The following is a 12,743-nucleotide window of genomic DNA, read 5'->3' on the forward strand; positions in this document are numbered from 1 at the left end:
TGTATGATAGTTTGAAAGCTCTAACAGGTTGCTTAGAAAAACTTCGTTTCGCAAAAAATGACGATACGATTTGGTCTATAAAACGATTTGAACTAGTCCTGTTTCAAGACTAGAATGCTTACTTGGTCAATACAGTTTGATTACAAAAATTTCAAAACTATTTTTGATCGAACGATGGCTTGATTTGATAGCTTTTATTATTTTGAGCAAAAAAAATATTCTATTTGAAGCTTAGCAAATTTCTTATGTTCGATTCAAATTACCAACGAATGAGTTCACTGCAGACATGGTGGTCGAATGGTTTAGGCAATGGATTGACTGCTTATCTAATACGTTCTGTGTGCGTCGGAGCGAATTGCAGCTTTGTCGATTAGTTTTTAAAAACACTTGAACTGAATTCGGTGAGCACAACATCATTTGATACCTCAATTGATAATACCTCATCGAGAATTTACCAGATCACAAAGTTGTAGAGATAGAATCGGGTCGCAATCTTTTGGAATTCGTCCAAGCAGAGTAGTCAAGCAATTAAATGTTGGAAAGTTTTAAGTTTGTTCATGAACAAAATCGGTTGGCCAATGTTATACGTTTTTCTTTTGAAAACATTCAAGCAATGGAATTTTGAAAAATTTTCAGGTTATTTTTTTTGGTCATGCTTTACCACAAAATACGTTATTCAAAGGAAGCAATTCAAAATTAATTTTTCCCTAGTTTTTTTTCGCTTCGTTTGATAGTTCGAAAGCCTTTATAGGTTGCTTGGAAAAGGTTCAAACTTTTTCCAAAAGAATTTGTATATCAACAGATTTGAACTAGTCCTGTTCTAAGACTAGAGTGCTTACTTTGTCATTACAGTTTTTATAAAAAGACCTCAAGTCTATTTTTGATCGAACAATGGCTTGATTTGATAGGTTTTATTATTTTGATTTAAAAAACATTCTATTTGAAGCACAGCAAATGTGCTTCAATGTTTTATTGGTTTGATTCAATTTACCAATGATTGACCTGTGGTCAGAAAAGATGGCCGAGTAGTTTAAGTGTTGGACTGCCAATCCAATAAGTACTGCGTGCGTGGGTTCGAATGCCATCTCTGTCTATTAGTTTTTAAAAACACCTGAACTGAACTCGGTAAGCACAAGAACTGATTTTTACCTAATTTGTTAATAACTCACCACGAAATTTTCCAGATCATAAAGTTCTAGAGCTGGAATCGGCTCTCAGTTTTTTGAAATTAGTCTAAGCAGACTAGTCAAGCAAATATACGTTAAAAAATTTTAAGTTTGTTCATGAAGAAAGTCGGTTGGCCAATGTTATACATTTTTCTATTGAAGCCTTTCAAGCAATGGAGTTTTGAAAACTTCAGGTTTTTTTTTCGTCGAGTATTTCCACAAAAAAATGATCGTTTTTCAATGGAAGCAATTCAAAATTAAATTTACAGGCAGGCCGAGAGGTGAAGGCATTGAATTTCTATCAATATTTACTGCGTGCGTGTGTTCGAAACCCAGCCCTGTCCAGTAAGTTTTTGAAAACTAGTCTAAGCAGACTAGTCAAACAATTAAACGTTGAAAATTTTATGGTTGTTCATGAAGAAAGTCGGTTGGCCAATGTTATACATTTTTTATTGAAACTATACAGGCAATGGAATTTTGAAAAAATTCAGGTTGTTTTTTTTTTGGCTCAGTTTTTTTTACAAAAAATTATCGTTTTTTCAATGGAATCGATTCAAAATTAGGTTTTCCTTAATTTTTTAGTTCGCTTCTTTTGATATTTTGAAAGCTGTAACAGGTTGCTTTCAAAAACTTGAAATTTCAGCGAAACGATTTGCGCTAAAAATGATTTGAACTAGTCCTGTTCTAGGACTATAGTGCTATATTCGTCATTACATTTCAAATACAAAGTGTCAAGTCTATTTTTGATTGAACAATGGCTTGATTTGATAGGTTTGTTTGTTTTGAGCCAAAAAAAAAACATTATATTTGAAACGGAGCATCTTTGCTTCAAACTTTTATTGGTTTGAATCAATTCACCAACGGATGACCTCTGGTCAGACAGGGTGATCGAGTGTTTAAAGCGTTGGACTGCTTATGCAATTAAGTCTGCTTGCGTGGGTTCGAATCCCATATCTGTCGATTAGTTCTTAAACACACTTGAACTGAATTTCTTTAACACAACAATAGATGTTTAGCTAAAATGTTGATAACTCAACGAGAATTTTCCTAGATCACAAAGTTCTAGAAAAAAAATTTGCTCGCAAACTATTGTACCTCGTCTAAGCAGATTCATCAAGCAATTAAACGTTGAAATTTTTTAGTTTGTTCATGAAGAAAATCGGTCAGCCAATGTTATAAAATTTTCTGTTGGAATTTCGATAAACTTCAAGTTACTTTTTCGGTCAGCCAATGTCAAGTTTATCATGAACAATCTCAAAATTTTTAACGTTTAATTGCTTGCCTATTTTGTTTAGACAAATTCCAATAGTCTGCGAGCCAATTTTGTCTCCAAAACTTTGTGATCTTGTAATTTTTGCGGTGAGTAATTATCAATTTAGGTAAACATCAGTTGTTGTGCCTACCGAAATCAGTTCAGGTGTTTTCAAAAACTTACTGGACAGGGCTGGGTTTCGAACACACGCACGCAGTAAATATTGATAGCACATCAACGCCTTCACCTCTCTGCCTGCCTGTAAACTTAATTTTGAATTGCTTCTATTGAAAAACGACTATTTTTTTGTGGAAATACTCGGCAAAAAAACCTGAAGTTTTCAAAAATCCATTGCTTGAAAGGCTTCAAAAGAAAAATGTATAACATTGGCCAACCGACTTTCTTCATGAACAAACTTAAAATTTTTTAACGTTTATTTGCTTGACTAGTCTGCTTAGACTAATTTCAAAAAATTGCGAGCCGATTCCATCTCTAAAACTTTATGATTTGGAAATTTTGGTGGTGAGTTATTAACAAATTAGGTAAAAATCAGTTGTTGTGCTTACCGAGTTCAGTTCAGGTGATTTTAAAAACTAATAGACAGAGATGGCATTCGAACCCACGCACGCAGGACTTTTTGGATTGGCAGTCCAACACTTTAACTACTCGGCCATCTTGTCTGACCACAGGTCAATCATTGGTAAATTGAATCAAACCAATAAAACTTTGAAGCACAGTTGCTGTGCTTCAAATAGAATGCTTTTAAATCAAAATAATAAAACCTATCAAATCAAGCCATTGTTCGATCAAAAATACACTTGAAGTTTTTTTTATAAAAAAAATTTAACGAAGAAGTAAGCACTCTAGTCCTAGAACAGGGCTAGTTCAAATCATTTTATAGACAAATTCTTTTGGCAAACGTTTGAACCTTTTCTAAGCAACCTATAAAGGCTTTCGAACTATCAAAAGAAGCGAAAAAAAACCTAAGGAAAATTTAATTTTGCATTGATTCCCATGAAAAACGTTAGTTTTTTGTGGAAAAGCATGACCAATTTAAATAACCTGAAAAATTTCTCCAACCCCTAAACCCCTCGGGCAACTTGGAAGACCAGAAGTCAATTTTCGATAAAATGAATCGAACCAATAAAAAAAGAAAGCAAAGCTGCTTCGCTTCAAATAGAATAGTTTTTTTTGCTCAAAAAACAAAAAAAACGTATCAAATCAAGCCATTGTTCGATGAAAAGTAGACTTGACGTCTGTGTGTAGAAAATATAATGACGAAATAAGCACTCTTGTCTTAGAACATGACTAGTGCAAATCTTCTTATAGACCAAACCGTATCGCTAAAGTTTCAAGTTTTTCTAAGCACCCTGTTAGAGCTTTGAAACTATCAAACGTAGCGAAATAAAAATTAAGGAAAACCTATTTTTTTTTGCTTCCGTTGAAAAATGTTAGTTGTTTGTGGAAAAACTCGGCCAAAAAAGTAACCTGAAGCTTTTCAAAGTCCATGCCTTGAATGTTTTCAAAAGAAAAAAGTATAACAATGATTAACCGATTTTCTTCACGAACAAACTTAAAATTTTCCAACATTTAATTGCTTAACTACTCTGCTTAGACGAATACCAAAAAGTTGCGACCCGATTTAATCTCTACAACTTGTGATCTGGTAAATTCTCGGTGAGTTATTATCAATTGAGTTAAACAAAAGATGTTGTGCTCACCGAATTCAGTTCAGATGTTTTTAAAAACTAATCGACAGAGCTGGGATTTGAAACAACGCACGCAGAACGTATTAGATAGGCAGTCAATCCATCACCTAAACCACTCGACCACCCAGTCTGCACTGATCTCATTCGTTGATAAGTTGAATCGAACAATAGAAATTTGAAGCAAAGATATGCCATGCTTCAAATAGAATATTGTTTTTTGCTCAAAAGAATAAAAGCTATCAAATCAAGCCATCGTTCGATCAAAAATAATTTCGAAATTTTTGTAATTAAATTGTATTGACGAATTAAACATTCTAGTCTTGAAACAGGACTAGTTCAAATCGTTTTATATACCAAACCGTTTCCTCATTTTTTGCGAAACGAAGTTTTTCTAAGCAACCAGTTAGAGCTTTCAAACTATCATACGAAGCGAATTAAAAAGATAAGGAAAATTTAATTTTGTCTTGCTTCCATTGAAAAACGATAGTTTTTTGTGGAGAAGCTGGACCAAAAAAGCAACCTGAATTTTTTCAAAATTCCATTAATTGATTGTTTTCGATAGAAAAACGTATAACAATGGTCATCCGATTTTCTTCACGAAAAAACTTAAAGCTTTTCAACGTTTCCTTGCTTGAGTAAACTGCTTAGACAAATTTCAAAAAATAGTGAGCCGATTCTTCTTCTAATACCTTGTGATCTGACAAATTTCTCGGTATGTTATTAAAAAAGTTCGGTAAAAATCAGTTTTTGTGCTTACTGAATTCTGTTCAGTTGTTTTTGAAAACTTATTGTCAGAGATGGGATTCGCACGCAGGAACGCAGAACGTATTGGATTAGCAGCTTAATGCCTTAACAAATTGGCCAAATTGTTACCAGAGGTCATTCGATGGTAAATTGAATCGAACCAATAAAAACTTGAAGCAAAGATGCTATGCTTCAAATAGAAGATTGTTTTGATCAAAATAATAAAACCTATCAAAGCAAATCAATGCTCGATCGAAAATAGAATTGACATCTTTGTATAAAAACTGGAAAAACGAGGCAAGCACTCTAGTTTCAGAACAGGACAAGTTCAAAGCGTTTTATAGACCATTTCGTTTCACTGAAATTTCAAGTTTTTCTAAGCAACCTGTTAGAGCTTTCATACAATGAAACGAAGCGAAACAAAAACTTAGGAAAAAACTTTTTTTCGAAAATCTCCCATTGAAAAAAGATAATTTTGTTGCTGAAAACTTGGGCCACAAAACTAAGCTGCAGTTTTTCAAATTGCTTTTGCTTCAATGATTTTCATAAAAAAAGTTATATATCTAGCCATCCGAATTGCATCAAGAATAATTCTGAATGATTGAAAAATTGGTTGCTTGCCAAGTCTGCTAATTTTGGCGAGTCGATTTGTTCTCTTAGTTTTTGTGATCTGACAACTGTCTCGGTGAGTTAGTATCAATTGAGGTAAACATAAAATGTTGTGTTCACCGAATTCAGTTCAGGTGTTTTTAAAAACTAATCGACAGAGTTGGGATTCGAACCCTCGCACACAGAACGTATTAGATTAGCAGTCTATCCATCGCCTAAACCACTCGACCACCCAGTCTGCACTGATCTCATTCGTTGGCAAATTGAATCGAACAATAGAAAGTTGAAGCAAAGATATGCTATGTTTCAAATAGAATATTTTTTTGCTCAAAATAATAAAAGCTATCAAATCAAGCCATCGTTCGATCAAAAATAATTTTGAAATTTTTGTAATTAAATTGTATTGACGAATTAAGCATTCTAGTCTTGAAACAGGACTAGTTCAAATCGTTTTATAGACCAAATCGTTTCGCCAATTTTTGCGAAACGAAGTTTTTCCAAGCAACCTGATAGAGCTTTCAATTTATCATAATAAGCGAATTGAAAATTTAGGGAAAATTTTGTTTTTTTCTTGCTTCCATTGAAAAACGATAGTTTTTTGTGGAAAAGTTGGATCAAAAAGGCAACCTGAAATTTTTCAAAGTTCCATTATTTGATTGTTTTTGATATACAATGGTCATCCGATTTTCTTCATGAAAAAACTTAAAGCTTTTCAACGTTTCTTTGCTTGACTAAACTCCTTAGACAAATTTCAAAAAATGTTGAGCCGATTTTTTTTCTAATACCTTGTGATCTGACAAATTTCTCGGTATCTTATTAACAAAGTTTGGTAAAAATCAGTTTTTGTGCTTACTGTTCAGGTTTTTTCGAAAACTAATAGTCAGAGATGAGATTCGCACCCAGGAACGCAGAGCGTATTGGATAAGCAGTTTAATGCCTTAACAAATCGGCCATTTCAATACCAGAGGTCATTCGCAGGTAAAATGAATCGAACCAATAAAAATTTGAAGCAAAGATGCTATGCTTAAAATAGAATACTGTTTTTTTCAAAATAATAAAACCTATCAAAGCAAGCCATTGCTCGATCGAAAACAGAATTGACATCTTTGTATAAAAACTGGAAAGACGAGGTAAGCACTCTAGTTTCAGAACAGGACAAGTTCAAAGCGTTTTATAGACCAACTCGTTACACTGAAATTTCAAGTTTTTCTAAGCAACCTGTTAGAGCTTTCAAACAATGAAACGAATCGAAACAAAAATTTAGGAAAAACCTATTTTCGAAATTCTCCTAGTGAAAAAATATAATTTTGTTGCTGAAAACTTGGGCCACAAAAAAAACCTGCAGTTTTTCAAAATGCTTTTGCTTCAATGGTTTCCATAAAAAAACTTATATATCTAAGCATCCGAATGACTTCAAGAAGAATTCTGAATGATTGAAAAATTGGTTGCTTGCCAAGTCTGCTAATTTTGGCGAGTCGATTTGTTCTCTTAGTTTTTGTGATCTGACAACTGTCTCGGTGAGTTATTATCAATTGAGGTAAACATAGGTTGTTGTGCTCACCGAATTCATTTCAGGTGTTTTTAAAAACTAACCAACATAGCTGGGATTTGAACCCACGCACACAGAACGTATTAGATTAACAGTCTATCCTTCGCCTAAACCATTCGGACACCCTGTCTGCACTGAACTCATTCGTTGGAAAATTGAATCGAACAATAAAAATTTGAAGCAAAGATATGCTACGCTTCAAATAGGATATTTTTTTGCTCAAAATTAAAAATCAAAAAAACTATCAAATCAAGCCATCGTTCGATCAAAAATAGTTTTGAAGTTTTTGTAAATAAAATGTATTGACGAAGTAAGCATTCTAGTCTTGAAACAGGACTAGTTCGAATCGCTTTATAGACCAAATCGTTTCGCCAACTTTTCAAGTTTTCTTAGCAACCTGTTAGAGCTTTCAAACTATCATACGGAGCAAAGTGAAAATTTAGGGAAAATTTTATTTTGTCTTTCTTCCATTGAAAAACGATAGTTTTTTGTGGAAAAGCTGGACCAAAAAAGCAACCTGAAATTTTTCAAAATTCCATTATTTGTATAAAATCTGGAAAGACGGGGTAAGCACTCTGGTTTCAGAACAGGACAAGTTCAAAGCGTTTTATAGACCAACTCGTTTCACTGAAATTTCAAGTTTTTCAAAGCAACCTGTTAGAGCTTTCAAACAATGAAACGACGCGAAGCAAAAATTTTTGAAAAACCTATTTTCGAAATTCTCCCATTGAAAAAATATTATTTTGTTGCTGAAAACTTGGGCCACAAAACTAACCTGTAATTTTTCAAGATGCTTTTGCTTCAATGGTTTCCATAAAAAAACGTATATATTTAGCCATCCGAAATGCTTCAAGAAGAATTCTAAATGATTGAAAATTTGGTTGCTTGCCAAGTCTGCTAATTTTGGCGAGTCGGTTTATTCTCTTAGTTTTTGTGATCTGACAACTGTCTCGATGAGTCTTAACAAACTCAGGTAAACAATCATTTTCTAGGCTTACCAAATACAGTTCATATATTTTTAAAAACGAGTCGGCACAGATGGTATTCGATACCAGGCACGCAGACCGTTTTGAATTAGCAGTCCAATGCCATTATATTTTGGCCAACCTGTCTGACCACAGGTCAGCCATTGGTAAATCGAAAAGAACCAAAAACAAATTTGCAGCAAAGTTTGAAATTTCAAAACAATTGTGAAGCACTCTACTTTTAGTACAGTTTTAGTTCAAATTGTTTTCTTTACCAACTCGTTTCGCTAAAATTTTCTAAGCAATCCAATAAAGCTTCGAAACTATGAAACAATGCAAAACAAAATTTAAAATAACTTCAACTTAGGTTACTTCCATAGGAGGTAATTTTTTTTTGCAGAAAAACTCGGTCAAAAAAGTAACATTAATTTTTTCAATGTTTTTTTTTTCTCTTGGAGGGTTTGTTTCAATTTAAAACGGAAAACATTGGCCATTTGATTTTCTTGATGAAATAACTCTAAATTGTTTCAAAGTTTGCTTGCGTGATTAGTCTGCTCAGACAAATTGCAATTGGTTGCATTCCATTTTGTGCTGTGAAATTTTGTGATCTGTAAACGTTTTTGGTTAGCAAAATTAGGTAAATATCAGTTTTTGTGGGTACCTACTTCAGCTCAGGTGTTTTAGAAAACTAATCGACAGGGATGGTATTCAAAACCACGCACGCAGAACATATTGGATTAGCAGTTCAATGCCTTAACTTCTCCGCCAACCTGTAAGACCTGAATTCAAACATTGTTAAATGCAATCGAACCAATAAAAGAATTAAGCAAAGTTGCTTTTCTTCAAATAGAATAATTTTTTACTCAAAACAATGAAACCTATCAACTCTTACCAAAACTTTGCATTATTTGACTTGATGTCTATGACTTTAAACTGGAAGGCTGAAGTAGGTACTCTAATTTTAGAACAGTACTCATTTCAGAACGTTTCATAGACCAAACCAGTTCGCTAAAACTTCATGTTTTTCTGAGCGAGCTTTGAAACTATGAAAGGAATCGAAACAAAAATATAAGAAAAACTTCAATTTTAATTGCTTCCATAGTAAACCGATAATTTTTTTGCGGGAAAGCTCGGCCAAAAACGTTACCTCAATTTTTTGAAATTCCATTGATTGATTAGTATCGATTGAAAAACGTATAACATTGGCCAACCGACTTTCTTCTTGAAACAACTTGTTGTTTTTCAATTTTTGGTTGCTTGACCAGTTTGCTTAGACAAACTTCAATTGTTTGCCTGCCGAATCTTTCTCAAAAAACTTTGATTTAAAAATTATTTAGTGAGTTCTAAACATATTTAGGTAGAAATCACTTTTTGTGCTCACCGAGTTCAGTTGATGTTTTAAAAAATTTATTCGACAGAGATGGAATTCAGAGCCACGCACTCAGACCATATTGGAGTTATATTCCAACGGCGTAACCACTCGGCCACCCTGTCTGAAGGCAATCATTGATTAAATGAATCGAACCCAAAAAAATGAAGCAAACTTGCTTCGCTTCAGATAGAATAATTATTAGCTCAGAACAAAAAAACGTATCAAATCAAGCTATTTTTCGATCAAAACTATATTTGACGTTGGGTATATGAAATGTATTGATGAAATAAGCTTACTAGTCTTAGAACAGGACTAGTGCAAATCTTTTTATAGACCAAATCGTTTCGCTAAAAATTCCAGTTTTTCTTAGCCACCTGTTAGAGCTTGGAAACTATCAAACGATGCGAAACAAAAAATTAAGGAAAACCTAATTTTATATTGCTTCCGTTGAAAAACGATAGTTTTTTGTGGAGAAACTCGGCCAAAAAAGTAACCTGAAGTTTTTCAAAAATCGATGCCTTGAATGGTTTCAACAGAGAAACGTATAACATTGGCCATCCAATTTTCTTCATGAACAAACTTAAAGTTCTTGAACATTTGGTTGCTTGACTACTCTGCTTAGACAAAACTCGCAGACTCGGTTTGTTTTATTGTAAAAAAAACGGAAATTAATTGACCAATTGCTTGATGAAATAAATTTTTCAAAGTTTGCTTGCATGATTAGTCTGCTCAGACAATTTTCAATTGGTTGCAGTCCAATTTGTGCTGTGAAATTTTGTGATCTGTAAACTTTTTTGGTGAGTTGTTAACAAAATTAGGTAAATATCAGTTTTTGTGGGTACATAATTCAGCTCAGGTGTTTTAAAAAACTAATCGACAGGGATGGTATTCAAACCCACGCACGCAGAAGATATTGGATTAGCATTTCAATGCCTTAACCTCTCCGCCAACCTGTAAGACATGAATTCAAACGTTGGTAAATGCAATCGAACCAATAAAAAATTTAAGCAAAGTTGCTTTTCTTCAAATAGAATAATTTTTTTGCTCAAAACAACGAAACCTATCAGCTCTTACCAAAATTGTGCATTATTTGATTTGATGTCTATGAATTTAACCTGGAAGGCTGAAGTAGGTACTCTAATTTTAGAACAGTACTCATTTCAGAACGTTTCATAGACCAAATCAGTTCGCTAAAACTTCATGTTCTTCTGAGCGAGCTTTAAAACTGTGAAAGGAATCGAAACAAAAATATCAGAAAAACTTCAATTTTAATTGCTTCCATAGAAAACCGATAATTTTTTTGCGGGAAAGCTCGGCCAAAAACGTAACCTCAAGTTTTTTGAAATTCCATTGATTGATTAGTCTGTGTATTTGAAATTTAATGATGAAGTTAGCAATTTAGCCTTAGAACAGGGCTAGTTCAAATAGTTATTTGAACCAAATCGTGCTACAAGACAAAATAAGGTAATTTTTTTTATTCTTTCTAGACAAAATTAGGTAAATATCAGTTTTGTGCTTACAAAATTCAGTTCAGATGTTTTGAAAAACTAATCGACGGGTATTGGATTCGGACCCACGCACGCACAACATATTGAATATCACTCCAACCCCTTAACCCCTCGGGCAACCTGAAACACCAGAAGTCAATTTTTGGTAAATTGAATCGAACAAATAAAAAATTAAAGCAAAGTTGCTTCGCTTCAAATAGAATAGTTTTTTTTTGCTCAAAACAAAAAAAAACTTATCAAGTCAAGCCATTGTTCGATCAAAAATAGACTTGACGTCTGTATATAGAAAAAATAACGACGAAATAAGTACTCTAGTCTTAGAACAGAACTAGTGCAAAACTTCTTAAAGACCAAATAATTTCGCTAAATTTTCAAGGTTTTTTAAGCAACCTGTTGGAGCTTTAAAACTATCAAACGAAGCGACACAAAAAATTAAGTAAAACCTAATTTTAATTGCTTACGTTGAAAAACGATAAATTTTTGTGGAAAAACTCGGCCAAAAAGGTAACCTGAATTTTTTCAAAATCCATGCCTTAAATGGTTTCAATAGAAAAACGTATAACCTTGGCATTCCGATTTTCTTCCTGAACAAACCTAAAAATTTTCAACGTTTGGTTGCTTGACTAGTCTGTTTAGACGAACTGCAAAGTTTTTGGGTGAGTTATTAACAAAATTAGGAAATAATCAGTTTTTGTGCTTACCGAATTCATTTCAGGTGTTTTTAAAAACTAATCGACAGGGATGGGATTCGGAACCACGCACGCAGAACATATTGAATAGCATTTCAACTCCTTAACCTCTCGGGAAACCTGTAGGACCAGAAGTCTTTTTTTAGTAAAATGAATTGAACCAATAAAAAATTAGGCAAGGTTGCTTCGCTTCAAATTGAATAATTATTTAGCTCAAATTAGAAAAAAACTTATCAAATCAAGCCATTGTTCGATCAAAAATAAACAAGACGTCTGTGTATAGAAAATATAATGACGAAATAAGCTCTCTATTCTTAGAACAGGACTAGTGTAAATATTTTTATAGACCAAATTGTTTCGCTTAAATTTTAACTTTTTCTGAGCAACATGTTAGGCTTTGAAACTATCAAACGAAGCAAAACAAAAAATTAGGGGAAACCTGATTTTGAATTGCATTCATTGAAAAACGATAGTTTTTTTGTAGAAAAACGGCCAAAAAAATACCCTGAAGTTTTTCAAAACTCCATGCCTTGAATGGTTTCAATAGAAAAACGTATAACATTGGCCATCCGATTTTCATCATGAACAATCTTAAAATTTTTCAAAGTTTTTTTATTGACTAGTCTGCTTAGACGAACTTCAAAGGTGAACATCATTTTTTGTGTCTACCGAATTCAGTTCAGGTGCTTTTAAAAAATTACTGGACAGGAAGGGGTTTCGAAACCACACACGCAGAACATATTGGAAAACACTTCAACCCCTTAACCCCTCGGGCAACTTGGAAGACCAGAAGTCAATTTTCGATGAAATGAATCGAACCAATAAAAAAAGAAAGCAAAGCTGCTTCGCTTCAAATAGAATAGTTTTTTTTTGCTCGAAACAAAAAAAAACGTATCAAATCAAGCCATTGTTCGATGAAAAGTAGACTTGACGTCTGTGTGTAGAAAATTTAATGGCGAAATAAGCACTCTTGTCTTAGAACATGACTAGTGCAAATCTTCTTATAGACCAAACGGATTCGCTAAAATTTCAAGTTTTTCTAAACACCCTGTTAAAGCTTTGAAACTATCAAACGAAGCGAAACAAAAAATTAAGGAAAAACTAATTTTTTTGCTTCCGTTGAAAAACGTTAGTTGTATGTGGAACAACTCGGCCAAAAAAGTAACCTGAAGCTTTTCAA

This window comes from Symsagittifera roscoffensis, chromosome 1 (genome assembly GCF_963678635.1).
Source record: "Symsagittifera roscoffensis chromosome 1, txSymRosc1.1, whole genome shotgun sequence".
Lineage (NCBI taxonomy): Eukaryota > Metazoa > Xenacoelomorpha > Acoela > Convolutidae > Symsagittifera > Symsagittifera roscoffensis.